General features: G+C 34.9%; 1 long non-coding RNA gene across 1 annotated transcript in view; it reads right to left on the bottom strand.

Annotated features, from left to right (window-relative positions):
• LOC129059610 (uncharacterized) overlaps window positions 1-21,606 on the bottom strand; it is a 1,962,070-nt gene that overhangs the window by 1,651,459 nt on the left and 289,005 nt on the right. The window lies entirely within an intron of this gene.

Raw genomic sequence — 21,606 nt, 5'->3', positions numbered from 1 at the left:
GGCAAGCTGGAGGCGAACCAACAAACTGATTAATTTTAAAACGGAAACAAAGGCCCGGCTCGGTGGCTCACACCTGTAATCCCAGCACTTTGGGAGGCCGAGGCAGGTGGATCACCTGAGTGAGAGTGATCTGAGTTCGAGACCAGCCTGACCAACATGGAGAAACCCTGTCTCTACTAAAAATACAAAACTAGCCATGCGTGGTGGCGCATGCCTGTAATCTCAGCTACTCGGGAGGCTGAGGCAGGATAATCGCTTGAACCCAGGAGGCAGAGGTTGCAGTGAGGAGAAATCATGCCATTGCACTCCAGCCTGGGCAACAAGAGCGAAACTCTGTCTCAAAAAAAAAAAAAAAAAAAAGAGGAAACATAAAAACCACAAAGAATCTCCCACACAAAACAAACCTGACAACCCAAGTTCCAAAACGGCTGAAGAAAGGTACGAAAAATAAGACCAGGCATGGTGGCTCACACCTGTAATCCCAGCAATTTGGGAGGCTGAGGTGGGCGGATCACTTGAGGTCAGGAGTTCCAGACCAGCCTGGCCAACATGGTGAAAACCTGTCTCTACAAAAAATACAAAAATTAGCTGGGCATGGTGGCATGTGCCTGTAGTCTCAGCTACTTGGGAGGCTGAGGCACAAGAATCACTTGAACCCAGGAAGCAGAAGTTGCAGCAAGTCGAGATCATAGCACTACACTCCAGTCTGGGCAACAAAGCAAGACTCTGTCAACATAAAAAAAAAAAAAGAAAGAAAGAAAAGAAGGAGACTCCAGCTCTACAAAAAATTAGCTGGATGTGATAGTTGTACCTGTAGTCCCAGCTACTTGAGAGGCTAAGGCAGGAGGATGGCTTGAGCCCAGGAGGTCGAGACTGCAGTGAGCCCTGATTGCTACCACTGCACTCCAGCCTGCACAAGAGGGAGGAAGGAAGGAAGGAAAAGAAGGACAGGAAGGAAGGAAGGAAGGAAGGAAAAGAAGGACAGGAAGGAAGGAAGGAAAAGAAGGACAGGAAGGAAGGAAGGAAAAGAAGGACAGGAAGGAAGGAAGGGAGGAAGGAAGGAAGGAGGGAAGGTGGCTCTCAGAATCACCAACCAGAACCTGAATTCAACCAAGATGAAATGTTCATATGTATAAGATTGTAAAACTCATTAATAATTAACAGTTTACAATGCTCAACTGAAAAAATGACAATCACATCTATTTTTCTTTTAATGTAACAGAGATCAAATACAAGCAAGAAGACAGGAAAGGAACTTATAAGGACTCTTAATAAAGAAATATGTAGTCACTACAATTACAAAAACAAAAACAAAAAACTTCCCTCAGTAGACAGAACAAACTCAAGACACAATTGCCACCATTGGGAAGACTGAATTTCAAAATGATATTGAGGAATCTACTCAGAACACACCACAGAAACACAAACATATAAATATAAAAAATTAAAGATATATAAAGTATAGAATAGGGAGCTCTGGCATATATTTGATAAGTGTCTCAGAAAAAATGAGCTGGAAGTCATATTTGAAAAAATACCTGGTAATAAACTTTTCAGAATCAAGGTAGCACATGGAGATTCTGATTCAGAAGGCACCCTAAGACTAAAGAGGATAGATAAACCTATTCCCACCTCACCACATAATAGAGGAACTGTACACATCAATGCTAAACTAAAATTTTTAAAATCCAGAGACAAATCGTGTTAACTAGCAAAAAATAATAATTAAACCAAAGGAAAATGTCCTTATCAATTGAAATAAATGCAAGAAGTGCTTTCAAAACCTAGAGAGAAAATAACTGTCAGCTTAAAATATTATCTCTAGCTAAAATCATTCATACAAAGATTAAGAGTCCATCGAATAAATTCTTAGTAAAGGAATTATTAGAGCATCAATTTTAATTAAAAGAAAAATGCAACCAGAGGAAAAGCATTAGGTAGAAAGATAATGGTGAATACAGATATTTTTAGAATATCTAACAACTAATAATATTCAGTAGCTAACAACTTGTATATATGATTTTATATATGTGTATGTGTACATGTCTGTGTATGTGGTGCTTAAGGAAAAATATAAACAATAAATTGTTGAGGAATGATTACAGAATAGTTTACACATACTGAAGTTATTATGTTCAAGAACAGATAGCAGTATTACCTGGTCATCAAATTATTAAATCAAGATATATTGTTAATCATGGATATAAAACTTTAATAGTGTTAACTTTAAAGTTAACACTAAAATATAGAATCAGTCTTTTCTAAATCTGCAGAGAGAAAAAAATACGTAAATGAGGGAATATGGAAATCCTTAATTAAAAAAAAGGCAGAAATAGAAAAAACACAGTCAAGAAAAAAATGGCACAAATAGAAAATGTGAAATAAGATTGTAGACATACACTCAAATGTACCTATAAAGAAAATCAGTGTAAACAAACTAAACTCACGAATTAAAAGGCATAATCAGACTGGACACCTTTACAAATGTGGGATGATATGTTTCTTCTAAAACATACGCCTAAAACAAAATAGCACAAATTGGAATAAAGGCTTTGGAACCTTTATATCAGGATGTTCATACAATAGTATGTAATGGTTAAACAGAATGAACTAGCGCCCCACGTGGCCATTTGATTGGGAGGCGCTCCTTCAGATGATCCCAACCATATAGAGAACTGGGTCCTTGGAGTCCTAGCATTGTCTATTTTCACCTGTGTGACCTCATAGAAACTATTAACCTCTCTATGCTTCAGTTGTGCAAATAAGGGATAAAAATCACACCATGTGGATTAAATGATTTCATTTTTATCAAAGTGTTGAAATGTTTTTGACACATAGCTTTGTGTAAGGATTTATTAAATAAATACACTTAAGTTTTAAAAAAATGTATTCGAATGAAATACAAAATTAGAAACAGATCTGGAGAGTCACATAGTAATAGGGAATTCAAACATTTCCAAGATTAGCAGATATCAAGTCCTAATATTAGAAAACGCTGATATTTTCATGGTAAAACTTTAGCGAGGTGCCTGTATTCAGTAAGTGCTTCGCAAATGTCACCTCCAAATACAACAGCAGTCACCAAACTGTCACTCCAATTTCTACTGCTTTTTCCTTTAACCTAGTTACCCCACATAACATTAAATATGCCTGAGAAACCTTCTAGTCTTTCTAATACATGAACTCATCAATTCCTTCCATTCCTCCCCTCAAAAGTAGCCATCCTAATGAAAACAACATTCTATGCCACAAGACCCAGTGTCATTTTATGACAGGGCTAATCATTAGTTGATGTTTGCTTATGCTGAAGTAGAATCCATTTGTTTATTACTTCTATCCATTAATAATACCTATGTCCTCTGATCATGCTACATAGAAAACATCTTTTTTCTTCCATGGTACAGTTTACAGTCATCTGAGGAAAAAAAATTAAAAAGCATGTTGTATTCTTTCTAGTGCTTTTCTTGTTGAAGGTGCCTATTCTGTCATTATATAGAATCTTTTCCCTCTCCCTATTGGTAGCTTCTCCTCCAGGTACATATTTTAGCCAGGTACTTAACACTGTATGCAATGTTTCAGAATGGAGCACTTCTTTACAGTTGTCTACACAGGCAGAGTGGACTGAACAATCTCTTTTCTTATTTAAATACTTTTATTCGATAGCCATTTGTGTTCCAGGTACTCTGTTAGGAATAGAAGATGCAAATGTGATCACAGAACAGACGTGGCCCTGCCTCCATAGAGTTCAGTCTAATGGGAGAAGTCAAACAAGCCAGCCAACAACTACCAAGTAGTGTGATCAGGGATAGAATTGGCAAGTAGAGTGCAATGGGAAGACATAAGAGGGACAACTGACTTGATCATGGGGTCTTGAAGGTAAAATCTGAAGGCTCAACCCAAGGGAGTGGGGAGAATTATTTTCCACCTCCTAAGAGAACACATTGCCTTTGAGAAACTGATAGAGGTTTAGTATGATTGGATTTCATGCTGCAAGCTAAATGGGGGGTAAAGGAGAACACCGTGTAAGTAATACAACCCCAATTATGTAGTGCCTATCAAGGTATTTTTCTGAACAACATAGCTCTATTAATATGAAGTAATATCAAATACATTATTGGTGACCACATAACACTTCTGGCACTGTTGATTTCAGGTTTATGTCCCACAGAAAGAACTTAATGTTGTTTTTTATTTGCACTTCCACATATGTTAGTTGGAAATGTAGATGGAAAATTATCAGTTCCAATTTCCTAGATTTACTCCCATCATTTCTGTCATTCAGGGTATCTATGGAGCCTTATTTGTCATTATACATATATATATATATGTATATATATACACAAAATACTCACTACTCTCTCCTTAAATTTCCCTTTATATCCACAAAAATATAGTAAATTTTGTTAGTTTCCTTTGAGAAACTGAATTTGAGGAACAGTATATTTGCCCAGTAATCTATCTTGGCCCAGAAATATTTTAAAAGACCTTTATATTGTCCTAAACATAACACAGCCTCCAGCTCCGTATCAACATTAGCCTTTGTGATTCAATGTTTTGGGAATCTAAAGCTACCTTTCCAAAGACAAACAACTTAATTTTATGCCTCTACTCCAGTGGTGCTCTTTTTTTTTTTTTGAGACAGAGTCTCACTCTGTCGCTCAGGCTGGAGTGCAATGGTACGATGTCCGCTCAACGCAACCTCTGCCTGCTGGGTTCAAGCAATTCTCCTGCCTCAGCCTCCCAAGTAGCTGGGATTACAGGCACCCACCACCACATCCAGCTAATTTTGTGTATTTTTAGTAGATACGGGTTTTCGCCATGTTGGCCAGGCTTGTCTCGAACTCCTGACCTCAGGTAATCCACCCGCCTCAGCCTCCCAAAGTGCTGGGATTACAGGCGTAAGCCACCACACCTGGCCCAGTGGTGCTCATTTTTAAAAATATATTCACTCTTTCGGTTCATTTCTACTTTATACATCCAAGAGAGAAAAATCATTCAGCCTTTTATGGGAAGGCACACTAACCAATATCCTTTAACATATGTTGAGTTAAATACCATCTATATTCAGATACATATTTTAATTTCTTTAATTAGTTTTTTCACTGGAAGATGGCTCATTGTTCTGTTCCCTGTGATGAAGGGGCATCTGGATGAAGACTTGAGAGACAGAGAAGATGAATTTGTGTTTGAATTTCAAAGGAAAAATCTGGTATGAAGAGCCTATGATTTTAGGTTTATTTCTATATGTGCTTTATAGAAGATCAAATGTTTTTCTTTATTCCCTGAAATTTACTGCCTTTTCACACTTAGTAGGATATTGCCTCATCATTTAGTTTTTGAAAATATTGTAATCCTATGAAACTTTGCAATTTATAGTCTCTAGAAAAGAATATTCTCATATATACGTACTCTGTAACAACCTGTTATTTACTGATAAAAGAGTATATTCATATTCTTACTTCAAGTAAACCATATATATGAAAACTATATATATATATATTTGAAAACTGTATATATATGAGTAGAAAGGTATAATAGCTTTGAATTTTCAAAAGCATTATCCATTAACCCCTTTACCAAGCTTCTCTCATTAATTTAGGTATAATTCAATTTTTAATTGAATACCTTTTAAGAGCATACTTATCACAACACAAGATACACTAAAATAATTCAAAATATTATTAAATCTATGTTAATAAAATAAACTCATAGAGTCATAGAAATGAATGAATTAGGGAAGATTATCTCATAAAAATAATTTTATATTTTAATGCAAATACAAAGAAAACAAGTTAATTGAATGTCAGAAAAGTGACCAGTTTCTATCTTAACCTTGAAACTTGTGGGAATGTGGAATGCCAGATTTGTGTCATATATTATAGCTCCTGACAGTGTTATGTGTCTTTACCACAACACCATCTGTGCTGCTATACCTGAATAGGAACAGGGGCTAGAAATGGAGAAAAATAATGAATTCTTGCAACATATTTTTTTTCCCCTGAGCTCATGCAGCTGGTGATAGATGCTTTCCTTCAACCTGAAAAGCATGGCACAGTTCTCCAACGACATAGTGGTATCTTCAGCATCTTCCTGTTGACTATGCAAATTCTATAAGTGTAAAAATTATAAATTCCAGTTTTGAAAATAAAAAATAAATTGATATCTAAAACACTGATTTCATATATTCGGAGTTTTATCTTTATTTTTGTAATAACTCTTACAGATGTATATAATAGATCATTGTTTATATGATGATGAAAAATTTTGAAGTAAGATGGTAAACATTGGTTCCATTGGCTGGCTCTGGGGTTATCGAAGAATCATTTACATTTACATTAATACTCAGTTTGCTGCTTACTATTGTGTGTGGACTGAACCCTTGTTTTTTTTAATTTTTTTTTTCTTTATAGTATGGACCACATACCACTTACTATCCCAGAGTTGCTCTAAACTTAAGAGTTAACGTATGTATACAAAGAGCATAATATATTGTCAGGTTCAGAGTAGGCAATTACTAATTATCTCAGCCATTCTAGAATTAACTTGTCATAATTTGCACCTTCAAAGAAGAATATCCTGTTATTCCTGTGTTAACTTCACCACATTTGCCATATGGCATGTGTGCCCAATGACCTATCAAAGAGGTGAGTGAATAGTTGACATTTTATCTTTAAGAACCACTTATTCATATTTATGGAAAGGAATTAATTCTATTTAACAAATTTTACAATGTCACCTGCTTACTAAATTTCTGTCTTTATACCAAATATCCCCAGAGAAAATCAAGAAATTAGGGATGTAGTCTTTAGTCCTAATATTCACAAGCTTTAGACAAAGATATAAATATGTCATGAGAGAGGAGATGAACACTCCCTCTCCAGGTAAATACGTAAGAAGGATGAAAGGGAGTTAGATGAGTAGGCAGGTGAGTGAGAGGGAAGAAAGGAAAAAGGGAAAGTAGTGATATTATAAACAGGCAGTTTTTAGGTATAAGCCATGACATACATCTGTGTATAGATTAAGAGATAATAAACTTGCTTACAGACCATTTAAAAACATCTTCAATCAAAAGCGTAGAACTTTTTACCCTACTGGTGATACGTATAAAAAATGTAATTCTTGATCAAAGAATTTTAGGCAATAACAAACAAGTAAGGAGATAATTTTTGCACCAGCTGATGGTAACCTCTTGTCAGTATCACTGGGAGCATCAGACTATGTCCATCCACCACTGTCCACTTCTCATCGTTATCTGGAGGCTCATTGTGTCCTATCAAAGCTGACTTTTGTCTCCTTCCTCTCAAACTATCCCTTCATCCTTCTATTTTATCAATGAGCACAAAATTAGGACACTCTAATCACTCACTTTCCTGTTATTATAACCCCTCCTCTCCAATTCCCTTAGCTGCAGAAGCACTGATTTATATCTTCAGTCAGGAAACATTTTTACCTAGTAATCTGTCATTCTATGCCACAACTTATACTTCTCTGTTTCTCGAAACACGACCCTGTATCTCTTTGTTTTAATGTAAGATAATAAGTATCAGACATACAAAGCACCAAGGCACATATTCTTTTTAATAAAATCTGGAGAATTTGCAAAAATCTCATAAACATAAATGGTCTTATGAATATTCCAAAGAGATTGAGTTACCCAAGGTCAACAGATAAACTTAATAATGAAATTAGAACCCCAGTCTAGTGTATACCACACCATGTACATGATGATAGAAGAAATAACAGCTATCAGTATGTTATCTGCTTACTATGTGCTTAGAAATGTAGTAGAAACTTTACATGTGTTATTTCTATCATGGATAACAACTATAAAACTTGTGGGCATTAATGCAGTAATTTTATAGAAAAAGAAACAGATTCAGTTTTAGAGAATTTCCCTGAGGTCATTCAGATAGTAAGTGGAAAAACCATCATTTGAACAATGATTTGTGTGATAAGAAACCTACTTTATAAAAACCTTTAGGCAAAGATATATTACAAGTATGCAAGGCTGGCTGGGCGCGGTGGCTCACGCCTGTAATCCCAGCACTTTGGGAGGCCAAGGTGGGTGAATCACCTGAGGTCAGGGGTTCAAGACCAGCCTGGCCAACATGGTGAAACGCTGTCTCTACTAAAAATACAAAAAGTAGCCAGGCTTGGTGGCGCATGCCTGTAATCCCAGCTATGTAGGAGATTGAGGCACGAGAATCACTTGAACCTGGGAGGCGGATGTTGCAGTGAGCCGAGATGGTGCCACTGCACTCCAGCCTGGGCCACAGAGGGAGACTCCATCTCAAAAAACAAAAAATATATATGTATACACACACACAGGTGTATTATATGCATACACATATGTATACATAATATATACATGTATATTTATGTATGTATATAATGTATATATACACATATATACACACACACAAGGCTATCATTGCTGACGTAATGATCTAATAAACAAGAAAATACCAACATACCAATAAATGTAATTATGTTAATTTTTCTTTTTTTTTTTTTTTTTTGAGACGGAGTCTCGCTCTGTCGCCCAGGCTGGAGTGCAGTGGCGCAATCTTGGCTCACTGCAAGCTCCGCCTCCCGGGTTCAGGCCATTCTCCTGCCTCAGCCTCCCGAGTAGCTGGAACTGCAGGCGCCTGCAACCACGCTCAGCTAATTTTTTTTTATTTAGTAGAGACGGGGTTTCACCGTGTTAGCCAGGACGGTCTCGATCTCCTGACTCGTGATCTACCCGCCTCGGCCTCCCGAAGTGCTGGGATTACAGGCGTGAGCCACTGTGCCTGGCCAATTTTTCTTAAATTAAAGAAAATAATCATAGAAGGCAGAGATTTCTTGATAATCTTTCCAATTAAAATTTAAAAAGTCAATTGTTATCTTTCAGGTTTTAAATGAAAGATTTTTTGGCATGATTATATATCAAAGCTTCTTTAGAAACATTGGAATTAATTCTCTTAAATTCATAATGGGATGTTGTTCCTACGATGTAGTTCTATGTTATGTACACATAGGTCAGACGTAGCAAAAAGCACTTCAGAGTTTCTTTAAAAGCCAAGAATTAAACTGTTAATAAGGGTTTTGATTGAGGCTATTGCATACGTATGTATACATATATATTTAAAAATTGAATGTGAATTTTTATGTTAGGTGCTTATTAGGTATTAGCAAGAGAACACACTTACATGCAGTGATTTTCATAGGCAAATCTTGCTGGACTAAGCAGATTTCAGCTTAGTTAAATCTTTGCTTCCCCTTGACTGTGAATCCCACCAGCTATTGCTGGAAAATAGTATTCGACTGTATAGGTATATGTACTTGATGTAATTTATTTCCTTGTAGAAAGCAGTTATTGCACATCTGAAATTGCTATGTTTCCTCTCTAATATTACTGTCATTTTATGGTGTGCTGTATAATTAAGTTTACTGCAACACAGAGGCATTTGATAGAGTTTCCATTTCCTCCCTATGGCTTATTTTTACTCCATGTGATACATTAACAGGCTGAAAAATATAATTTTAAATTCCAGCTATTTTTAGTGAGTCTTTTTTTTCCACTCTGGAAATTTATTATTGTTTAATAGTTGATGTTAAGGTGTATAGAGCTTTCATGTTATGTTAACCTAGATATTGCAATGTAGTTATTCGCTCTTCCTAGTTTTTAAAGTTTAAAAAGTGAAGAAATGTAAACAAATAATTAAGAAAAATTCAACCAGGAAAAGAAAACCAAAAGAAAAAATATACAGAATGCCAGGTAAAAATCATAACCATTATAGATTTTGATAATATTAAACACATGGAGAAACTATGTAATACCTTGCAAAGGATGTAGGGGAAAAAAGGAAGCTCTTCAGATTAAAAAATTAGAATAAAGGAGAATGAACTTGACATAATACTATAGCATTTTAGGACCAAACCATGCCCTGTTTTACTTTTTGGCTTTACCTATATACTTTAATTTTATTGTTTGCTTTTTGTTTGGTTTTACTGTTCTTACCTAATTTGAAATTTGATTTTAGATAAAGTCTGTGGTCATCCTAAGTTTATTCCCCTTCACGTATCTTTTGCAATATGTTCTTCTCTCTTCTTTATTAATTAAAGAGAACCCATTAATATCTCAAGGGCTTGTGGTAGAATTGTGTGGTGTGCTCTTTAGTTAGATTTTGTGGGATTTGGGGCCTGGTAATGTATTTAGATATCCTGTGCTTCTACTGCTTTATTGCAGCCTCCTGTAATAGCCTGAAGAGCCTGCCCACCAAATTCCAATGGACAAACTTAATCACCTCCTGATATGGATGAACTAAACTATAAGTTAGTGACTTACCCAAGGTTAAAGTCTCAGTCAACATCATGATAGAATCTTGAAACTATCTTTCTTGACTTTATGTGCAAAAATACTATTCCACTGCTGCTGCTTATAGTAATCCTCTACATGTAACACCAGGAATATCTAAATATCTAGAAAATTAATTGATTAATAATTTCTCTCATTTGAGAGAAAGAGAAACAATAGTACACCCAACACACATTTTCTGTCTCTCCTTCCAGATTGCTTTTTTTCTATGTGTCTAAATGCGTTACTTTCCTACTTGAAATCTGAAGGAAGAATACAAGTGAGTATCCATTCAAGGTCTGAGAGAATGGCCCAAAGTTTCTAATGCAAAGCTTCTTTAAAGTCTCTTATTTTGTCTTTTTTTTTTTTCTTAAAAAAATGCAAAATTTCTACTTGGCTCCAAAAAGTAATGCTGATCATTTTATTTGAAAAAAAGCATTCTCTTTCTGATGCAAAATAATGAATTGAGATAATAAGTGAACCATGACTTCGCCATCAAGAGAAGTAATGATAAATTTTTAAGAGTTGCGTAAGTCCATGAGTCTCAATAACTTGTTTTAGAATCTTACCATCATAAAGCCATAAATGAGGATTTTAAAAAAAGAAACTGGGAAAAGTGTGTAAATTTATACCAATAAATTTAACAATCTAAATCAAATGAGTAAAATTAAGTCAACAGATGTATAAGAATATAAGTTACCAAATTAACTTAGAGAAAATTTGGGTACATTTCAAACATGGTATAAGAGGCAGATATTATTAAAGGTGAGAATTTTTAAAATCCATGTTATTAAGCTGGAACATTAAATTTTAGAAAAACTCCATGTTCATTTTAGAGAAATAAGTTCAAACACAATTCATCTTGATATGGTCTGGCTCTGTGTCACCACCCAAGTCTAACTTTGAACTGCAATCCAAATTGTAATCCCCATGTCTTGGGGGAAGGACTTTGTAGGAGGTGATTAGGTCATGGGGGTGGTTCTCCCCATGCTGTTCTTATGATAATGAGAGTCTCATGAGATCTGATGGTTTTATAAACGTCTCACATTTCCCCCGCTGGCACTTCTTTCTCCTGCCACCATGTGAAGAAGGACACGGTTTTTCCCCTGCTGCCATGATTGTAAGTTTCCTGAGGTCTCCCCAGCTATGCAAAAATGTGAGTCAATTAAACCTCTTTTGTTTATTAATTACCCAGTCTCAGGTATTTCTTTACAGCAGCATGAGAACGAACTGATACACATCTGAACACACAAGCACTCGTATGAAAATATAAACTAGATTCAAGTGTCAGTAGGTTGTATAGCCCAAAATATTAAATTAACAAGGTACAAATTAGAGTTTATTCCAGAAATTAAGAGATGAGGCAACACTTGAAGCTTTATTAATAGAATTCACTCTATTAAGAGTTAAAAGAAGAAGAAAAACAACCTTAAATCATCTCACTAGATGCAGAAAAAGCTGATAAATATTCAAAACCTATTCTTCATTGTTTCACATTTATAAGATTAAAGAAATATTTCCTAACTTGTTAAATGTCACCTATTGGAAATCTACAGCAAATATACAGAATTATCAAACTCTAAGGGCATTTCTATTAAAATTATCATCAATACAAGGGCATTTCCTATATTCAAAATTACTTTATGTAGCCTATACCACATATTAAAACTTCAAGAATAATTAAAATTATAAATACTAGAAAGAAAAAAATAGTAATCATTAGCTAACAACATTAATATCTACCTAAATTTGAGAAAATGAGATTAAAAGAAAATATTACTAAATGTCAGAATATTTTCTAGGTAAAAATCAATGTAGGCAAGGTTATATGTAAAAGAATATTTACTATATTATTCACTGTGTTAAGGATTGAACAAAATGCTTCATATGGAAACAGTTAAATCATTTTATATAACATTGCATAGAATATATTTCAGATACAGATAATAAATCCATATGTACAAACATGAACATTTGTTCATATATTTGTATCTACATATGTATGGGGAGGTGGCTATATATGCATATACTATATATTTTTTATATGCAGGGAGACAGAGAGTATAATAACAGTATTTATTTAAAAATTTAAATCAGCAATTTAGCTGGGAAAACGAAAACTAATTTAAAGAGATAACCAACAAAATATGAGTCAAGCTGACCCCTGAGAAGTACTGTTAGGGCATAGAGATTTTTTTAATTTATAGTTTATCTCTTCTGGTATTTGTCGATTTTTTTTTTCTTTATTGAGTATATTTTACATATTTAAGAAAATACAAAATAAGCATGTCTTAGATTCCTTGCCTTGTATATGTTCTCATGTCCTTTTTAAGTAAAATGAGTTTTATAGGCTGTAGTGCGCCATGTTGATCCTACGAATTTATTTTGTATAGCACTCAGCAAGGTACAACCCCAAAGTGAATTTCAAAGTTTCTTAGGCTTTTTGAATATGACCCTTTTTTTGTTGAAGCCCCTACATAGATACTAGGCTGGTGGAATGTATGGCTATGGCACAAAGTGTGAGCATTTTTCTATTGACTGCCAGAGGGTCAAGTGTTGTTACTATTTATTCCCATCTGAAGAATAACTCATTTTTACCTACTGAGTAGCCTAACTTTGTTAGTGCAATCTACAATCTGTTTTTCCTTCTCATAATTCTCATTTATGTCAAAGCTGCCTCTGCACCCATCTTGCTGTCCCGTCTCTGGCTTGACTTACATATTTTGAGGCAGTCTCCACCCATTTCCTATTTTCAAGTTCTAGATGAATAAGGCCTCATTCTCCTGAATTGCTTCCCCATCTTAGTTTTGCTCTAATCCTAATGAACTCAATCATGTAATTCCTGAGTTCCCATGCTTAGCCTCATGTTCCATTTAAATTAATCCAATCAGGCCCTGGAAAAGCCCTCCTAGGTAACACCCTGGACCCCAAGAAAGGGTTTGGCCCACAGGTCCCTCTCTTTCTCTCTTGCCCCATACCTGCTGGTTAAACATGCAATCCTGGAGAACCCCCACTTCCCAATGGCCCTGTGAGGCATACTGTCCTCTTCTCTTTGAGATCTGTGAATAATAAACTTCATTTTTTCAGCAATCCGGTGTGAGTGTCCCTCACTATACCATATCTGACTACACCCAACCAAACTTACATACCTCACTTAAACAATTACATCACTTTCAACTTTTCTATTTCAAAGTCATATTTAAGGCCAGGCACCGCGGCTTTGTAATCCCTGCACTTTGGGAGGCCAAGGCAGGCAGATCACTTGAGGTCAGGAGTTCGAGACCAGCCTGGCCAACATGGCGAAACCCTGTCTCTACTAAAAATACAAAAAAATTAGCTGGGTGTGGTGGCGCATGCCTTTAGTCCCAGCAACTCGGGAGGGTGAGGCAGGAGAATTGCTTGAACCCAGGAGGCAGAGGTTGCAGTGAGCCAAGATCGCGCCACTGCACTCCAGCCTGGGCGACAGAGGGAGACTCCATCTCAAAAACAGAACAAAACAAAACCAAACCCAAGTAATATTTAAGCTCCTTCTTAATACTTCCCATTCATTAAACATGTGATATCTGTTAATTCCTCTCATAATTTATACATTGTCTTATTTCTTCTTTCTATATTCTTCCTTTTTTTCCTATTTGTAATTCTACTCAATGTTCAAGGCATATCTCAAGTGAAACCATGCTGTCTGAAGGCTTCTAAATCCTTCTCAACCTAGCAAAAATGACACTCTCTTTATTGACCAGTCTTGGTAATTTATTTAAACTGGTGAAGCACTTAAAATATTAGATTATAGCCGGGCACGGTGGCTCATGCCACCGTAATCCCAGTACTTTGGGAGGCCAAGGCAGGCAGATCACCTGAGGCTGGGAGTTCGAGACCAGCCTGACTAACATGGAGAAACCCCGTCTCTACTAAAAAAATAAAAAAATAAAAAAAAATTAGCCAGGCGTGGTGGCATATGCCTGTAATCCCAGCTACTCAGGAGGCTGAGGCAGGAGAATCACTTGAACCTAGGAGGCGAAGGTTGCCGTGAGCAGAGATCATACCATTATACTCCAGCCTGGGCAACAAGAATGAAACTCCGTCTCAAAAAAAAAAAAAAAAAAAAAAAACCAGATTACATTTCATTAAATAAGTATCTGCTTCTTTCTCAAAGGGTGAACTTAATTTTACTCTTGACTCCTCTTGGCCCGTAGTCAGCGCCTCACTCATAGTAGGAGGTAACCTGCAATTTTGCAATGTATAATGTATCAATGCTTAAACATATAGTTCATGGTATACACACTTACATTTCCTGCCAATGTCAAATACCGATATAAGGGAGTAAATTTATCACCTACTCAAGAATTATTACCTACAATTAAATGCAGGTCAAATGATCACATTTACTAGTATCACATAATTGGTAACACTATAATGAACTTCAACAGCATAGCATTTAGTATGATGCTAATATGAACCCTCATTCTTCATTAAAATAAATCTCAGTTACCTAGCCTTTCATCTACACCTTCCTCAGTTTTCTCCTAATCTTTTTTATATTGTTATAGTAGCCAAATCGTCACTAATGCACTTAACTGAGACGGGGGACTTACTTTCCTAACAAGACAGCCGTTGCTTTCATAAAGGTACACTTTTTAAAATAAAACAAGAAAGTAAAAGTAACCATTCCCTTCTCACTTTTATGAATACACTGTTGTCTCATTAGGTATGTACTATCATATTTCTTTAAATAATTTAGGGACTAACAAGAGAACATCTCTGTAACAAAACACTACCACGTGAAATTTAAATTCTTATAAATGAGTTAAAGCAACACACTAACTACCATCAATATCATGGGATTAGTCAATTATGAAAATAATCATCCCCATTTAACAAAGTCAAATGGAGATATTCCAAGGATGTTGTCCAAGGTCACTGTGAATCACAAGTGAAATTTATAGTCTGCTTTCTAGAATCAATTTTGTTGCTAATTGATTAATTTAGCTGGGTAATACAGTAATGACCTGGTTTTAGATTTAACTTTCTAAATATGTGGAAATAAATTCTTAGATGTCTTTTTAAATACTTCTCAAATACTTCATTATTGTTGATCTTCAGTATTCACCCCAACATGTAAGTTACCTGAGTTTAGGGAACATAGTTGCCATATTCATTGCTGAATCTTCAGCCCCAGCATTAACGCCTGGATGCAGTAGGTGCTTAATAAATATCCTTTAATAATCAAATCGGTCTTGAAGCAGAAAGCAGGATTAGGCAGCTGCTTCTGTATCACTGATTATTCATTTTTTTAATTCCCTGAAAAACATGTATTGAACATGTGCGGAGGAAAGTGCTTATTACTATGGGGAACATAAACTATGAATTGAAATGTATGCTTTGTCCCTGGGAGTTTACAACATGGTAGGTGAACTAATGAATAAATATAATAAGTTATACATACATTATCAAAAGTAAAAATAAGTACTGAGGGCATAAAAAAGAATAATAAACAAATCAAGATTGGTTATGGAAGACCAGGTAAATGAATGTGTCAGTGGTGATAAAAAGAAAGAATTGTGTAGACAAGAATTCCAAAGAAGCAAAATCAACATGACGTATTTCCAGACTGAATGTACAAGGTGTGGGGGAGAAGAGGAACACACAAAGATAATTATGGTTTTAAGAAAAAAGGTTGAGTGAAAAAAGGAATGCATAAGAAGAAGTTGTTTTGAATACACATGAAAAATAATGGTTTTGAGGTATTGTGTTAGGCCTGTTTTCTAGGATTCTGTTTCAGTTAAGTGCATTAATAACTATTTGGCTACATAACAATAAAAAAGATTAAATTAGATTTTAAGCTTTACTTTTTAATTTTAGACAAAAGTAGAAAAGAAATAACTAATCAATTCAGGACCTGTTATCATTTTGATGGACTACAAGACCCAAAATAAAGACTTTTGGAAAATTGTTTAAATATTATCATTTGAAATGTTTTTACCAGAATGCAATAAGAAATTGGACAAAGGCTCTTGGTCAACTACTTTGGACTATACTGTTTCTAAGATACACAAAATAAAATGCCAATATAGGGGCTGTTTTTTCTTTTCGATTTCAACTAAGAGACACGTTCCTGCCTGTGTAATACTACGTTTGAAATCTTACTTTAAGACAATTTTACATTCTCTGCAAAGCTCCTATTATTCAAATTATATTTAAAATTGTCTCTGAGTCCTTTATTACATATTTTTAGACAAATATAAAAAAGAAAGCAATATATTCATAAAGCACTGTTTGAATTCACAGTAAATATAATTGGGTAACTATCTGAACTAGTTTTTAATCTTGTGGGTTTTTCCTTACATGTGAAACTATTGGTAAGACCATCTCCCACTGTTAATTATGCTTCTTTTGATGATTAAAGGTGGTTGAGTGGACATGGGCATCCTAATCAAGTCTGGAAGAAAAATGCTACTTTACTTCCTTGCTAGTGACTTGCTCAGTGAGCTATGAAGACTTGGTGAACTCTTACCATGTCCTTTAAGGCTGGTGCTAGAGATAATGATATTATGCATGCATATTGTTGACATTTGCTTTCAAATTACTCTACGATTTTTAAGAAAAAAATGTACTAGAAAACTAGGAAATCAAAGATAATTTGATTTTTTGAAATATGTAAGATGTAATTTTTAGAATATATTTTATGCCATAAAACATGGAAATTACGGAATGTGCACGTCTTGACTTCACTGAAATAAATAACTAGAAATGTAGAGTAGGCTAAGAGGCTTTGGCTTGTTTTCTTTCTAGCAGACTTTTTAAATGTATACTGCCTGTTAACATTTCTCTATTTTATGGTCATTAAAATATAAATTTTCCATTTAAATTAAAAGAAAATGTACGAATTTAATTTAACATATACGTTTATGATTTTAGTTTGTCCTCCTATAATTTAGACAACATCCTCCACATTGTCATCTCAGCGGATGACTTGAAAAGATGACTTCAAAAAAATCCCCTTGCAATGGGTTAGTCATCCATTCATTTCATTTTTGAGCGCCTGTGGCCTTGTCAATCACTGGCATATAGAGACAATGGTCATTTGATAATGGGGACCTGTGATCTGGATCTTTATAATCAGAAGAAACTTTACCAAGTTGAGAACACATTGCAAGTAGATGGCATCATTTCTCTGGAGACAGAGAAGGGGGAAAAGAAAACCTAGCCTATTGAGAAATAGCAATTGAGTTGTATTGCCTTATAGTTTGTAAGATGTAATTTAGTAGAAGATGAATTAGCAAAGGTAAAATTGCTCGTATCTTAACCAGTGTTTCAAAAAATATATACCTGTATAGGACAGGTATGTGACAGTTATCTTTCACAAGAGAAATACTATTTATTTGTTTTTTGGGGTACAAATGTTTTAAAATGTCTGACCCTTTGAAAACAACTTTTTAAAGTTTCTAACGTCTATCTTTTGGTGTTTGTAAACAATAGCTTGGGAAAATTAAGAGAAATAATTGAAACTTTAAAATGTTAAAATGTTGATTATTGCAAATTAACTCAATAAAGAAACTCATAAATACATTTTTGGGTTGCTGCCATTGCTGAATGGTCTATTTTTCTGTTTTTATTAATACTGTTGACTAGCTACAACAGGTGACATTTATATCCCCTTAGGCTGTCCATTAGCCAAACGAAGGGCCATCTGGAAAGGGATTCTGTTCTTTGAAAAATGTGACAGGGCTGATGGCTTTTTAACTGCTAGTCATCTATGATTGCTGGTAAACACTGGAAATTAGTGTTGATCCCTCAGAATTAAGAAGTTAGTCAAGTACTTAGAGATGAAGCAAGAGAAACACCTTTCAACCAGATGCCCACACCAACTCAGGTTTAAAAAAAAAAAGAAAAACACAAAACCCACCTTATGTTTTCTATTATAAAAGGCATACGTTAACAGTAGTGAAAAAGTAAGACAGTTATTCTTGGTTACTGTAATTTGATGGATATAAACAGTTTTGTGGGATATACCTTAAAAAATTTAAACTTGAAGAGGTACCTGCTACTAAGGAGGAAAAAGGTATATTCATTATGATACGATTTGTTGGCAATTTCCCTGAAGTGCTGTTTTATAATTTTGGCACTCAGATGAACAGAAGGAGATGATTTTGATGGCTCTCTCAACAGCAGTTCACTGAGAGTCTTTTCATAATCCCAATTTAAAGGGTCTCTAATAGCACCACGTTGGAAGGACCTTAGTGGCCATTTCCACTGAGTGCCTTCATTATTTAGATGAAGATTCTGTATCTGAGAGGTTCGGGAAACTTCACCATTTACAGTTATTTAGTGGCCACAATGAAGATTTCTCTTAAAGGAGGACACTAAAGAGATTTCTAAAGGAGAAGGCTAGTTTCTACAATGGTTCAATCTACAGTCTACAACGATTCTCCCATTGGTTCCTGAAGCAGAGGCCAGAAGAATTGAGGGGGGTGTGTGTATGTGTGTGTGTGTGTGTGTGTGTGTGTGTGTGTAGTTACCCAGAGGGTTAAATGAATTCATAGAGACTCTAACATTCTGTATAGCTTAAACAAAGTAAGTAATGAATCTTAAGCATAATGTATCTTTTTCTTATCTTAAATTTTAAATACAACTTCATTCAAACATATTACTTCATAGTTGCTTTATCATAATGCACTTTCATAATAAGAGTGGGGCTACTATTGTGTTGAAGTACAAGAATTATTTTTCCTTAAAGAACATTTATACTAAATTTAAGAACCATTTAATGGTCTTTCTTCTTGAAAAATCGGTCCTATCCTGTCATTGCACCAAGAATTTGACACTTATTTAAAATTGTTTACTTTAATCACATCTACATTAGTCCTGTCCCTAACTCAGAAAGAAAAAGAAAGTAAGTAAAAAGAGGAAAACAGGTAAAATTTTCTGCAGAGTGTGGCAATGAGAAGGATGGTGAGCAAAACTAGAATTGCACAACTAGCATTAGTGGTGTTTGAACATTTACAATGCAAGTTCAAGTTCAGTTCCTCTATGGTGGTTCAAATTGGTCTCTTCTAACAGCAGATTGGAAACCATCTCTCTTTTTAAATCCTTTCAAAGGATTCTCTTGAAGGGATCAGGACAAAAGTCTTTAGAGCATCCTCTGGAGCCCTGTGCAATCTACTCATTTACTATCTCATATCTCACTATATTCTGCCTTTTCTCTATACTATTTGGTCTTTCAGGGACCCCTGATACAGCATGTTTATATATGAAGTTCCTCGACCTGGAATGTTTTTTTTTTTCTTTTTTTATTTACCCAATAAATTCAATCAAACTATGGCAAAAGAGTTTTGTTCTCATGGAAATATTTTCTAATCTTCCTAAGTGCATCAAACTATCCCTAATACAAACTCTCATGAAATCATGTGGTTCTTGTTAACAGTTCTTATCGCAGTCATGATTTTACAGTTATCTATAAAATGATTTGATTTTGATTTTTGTTCTCTTTCAACTAGAATCTAAGCTCCCTGAACACAGAGACCATGCTGGTTTCTGTCCATTAGTATTAATGCAGAGCTAGATGACTGGATGATCTAATTTCATCCTCAAACCTACCTTCATGTAGCTATTCTATATTCTTATTTTATAAATTAGGAAACAAGAGACTTAGAAAGTATGGATTGTACATGGTCACCAAAATAGATGTCCACTGAACTTGAACTTGTATTTAAATCAATTTATGCCAGGACCTTTATTTCTTCATGCATACCCTGTAGATATACTCAATCACTTAACTTATCCCGCTACTTCAAACAAAGGTCTCATTATGTTAAGTTCATTATTTACATTTTCTGTGCTCCTTTCCAGTAAGTGTTAAATAATTAAAGACATCATTTAAGGTTTTAAAAATTAAAGCATTTCACTCTTACCCACAGAAGATAATGGTAAAGATTATTTTGATCATTTTTTCATTGTTCCTATTTGTATAACCATTGCAAAGTATTATTCAAACAGAAGTTACTGCCAGCATCTGGATATAGGTTTATAGGTTTTTGAATAATTTATTTAAAATTTAACTTTAAACACTCTCTTCAGTGATTGTCAGTTTAAAAAGTAATTACCTGTAATTTTGCCATGTTTTTGCAGCATGAAAAACGTTTTTCCTAGCATCCTAACTTTTGTTTTATGTCTACCTCTGGATAGATAGACTAGACGAGACTAGACACATTATACCAGTGTGCTCTGAAAGCAGTCTTATTGATGTTGAAGCTTTTTAAGGAGTTCAAAAAAATGAAAGTAATGGGCTTTGTCATGCCACCAGAAACAAAGTGGTTTTAGTTCTTAAAGAACTGCTTAGAACAACATGGCAAGCAGTACAATCAAATTATTTTGTCTGCTTGTCTAACATGAAGGCAACGCTATCAACTGACATCCTGCAGCTCTGAGATAAGACTCTGGAGAAAGGCCTGGGAAAACCATGTTTATCTTACAGGAGACAATCATTAGGTAATTTGGACATTTCATATTTAATAAAAACTATTTAAATCAGAAACCATCAGACCTGCACCGATGGGACTTACATTTATATTGTACCCTCTGTCTGCCTCCAAAGAGGGATTGAATCCTTTTCATTTTTAAGAAGTACTCTTTAAAATGAAGGAAGCGTGTTAAATGCTTGGAATTACTTTTAAATTAAACCATACAGCTGACACGAATAAAAGGAGACCTCCTAAAGTGCTCCATAATGATAGGGAGAGCAACCAGCTAGCACAACACTTGACTTGTTTTTCCATAGTAGGTTTGATCTGCACTGCAATGAAAATATTGAAAATGATTTCTGGGCCTCACTGATATCACAAATCATAACTCGCATAAAGCCATAGGTGTAATCAAAGATCCATTTGCGCAGTGATTCATATGTGTGTGTGCCCATACAGGAAATGCTCACTGCTTTATAATCAGGTCTGCAAACAGTTTTCATTCATCTCCCATTTTATTAAAGCTGTGGAAAGGATGAAAAGATGGGATCAAATGTAAAAAAGAATGAGGTTAGAAAGCAAGGCAAGCTCACTTTTTAAAGTCAAAAATTTACTTGCTATATATACTCAATTTTCAAGTGAACTGTATGTCACAAAGTAATCATAGAAATGGCTTTTTTTTCCCCAGCAAAGGGCTTTTTGAATTTTCAAACCAAAATGTAAAATCTGCAACTTTGAACTCCTATTCTGAATAAATCATAATAATTAAGATCTCATTCTTCAAGAAATCACATTATATAGGTGAATAGA

The sequence above is a fragment of the Pongo abelii genome, chromosome 4 (assembly GCF_028885655.2).
Source record: "Pongo abelii isolate AG06213 chromosome 4, NHGRI_mPonAbe1-v2.0_pri, whole genome shotgun sequence".
NCBI classification, from domain to species: Eukaryota; Metazoa; Chordata; class Mammalia; order Primates; family Hominidae; genus Pongo; species Pongo abelii.
The sequence above is the reverse complement of the archived record's forward strand: the minus strand, read 5'-3'. Positions and strand labels throughout refer to the sequence as shown.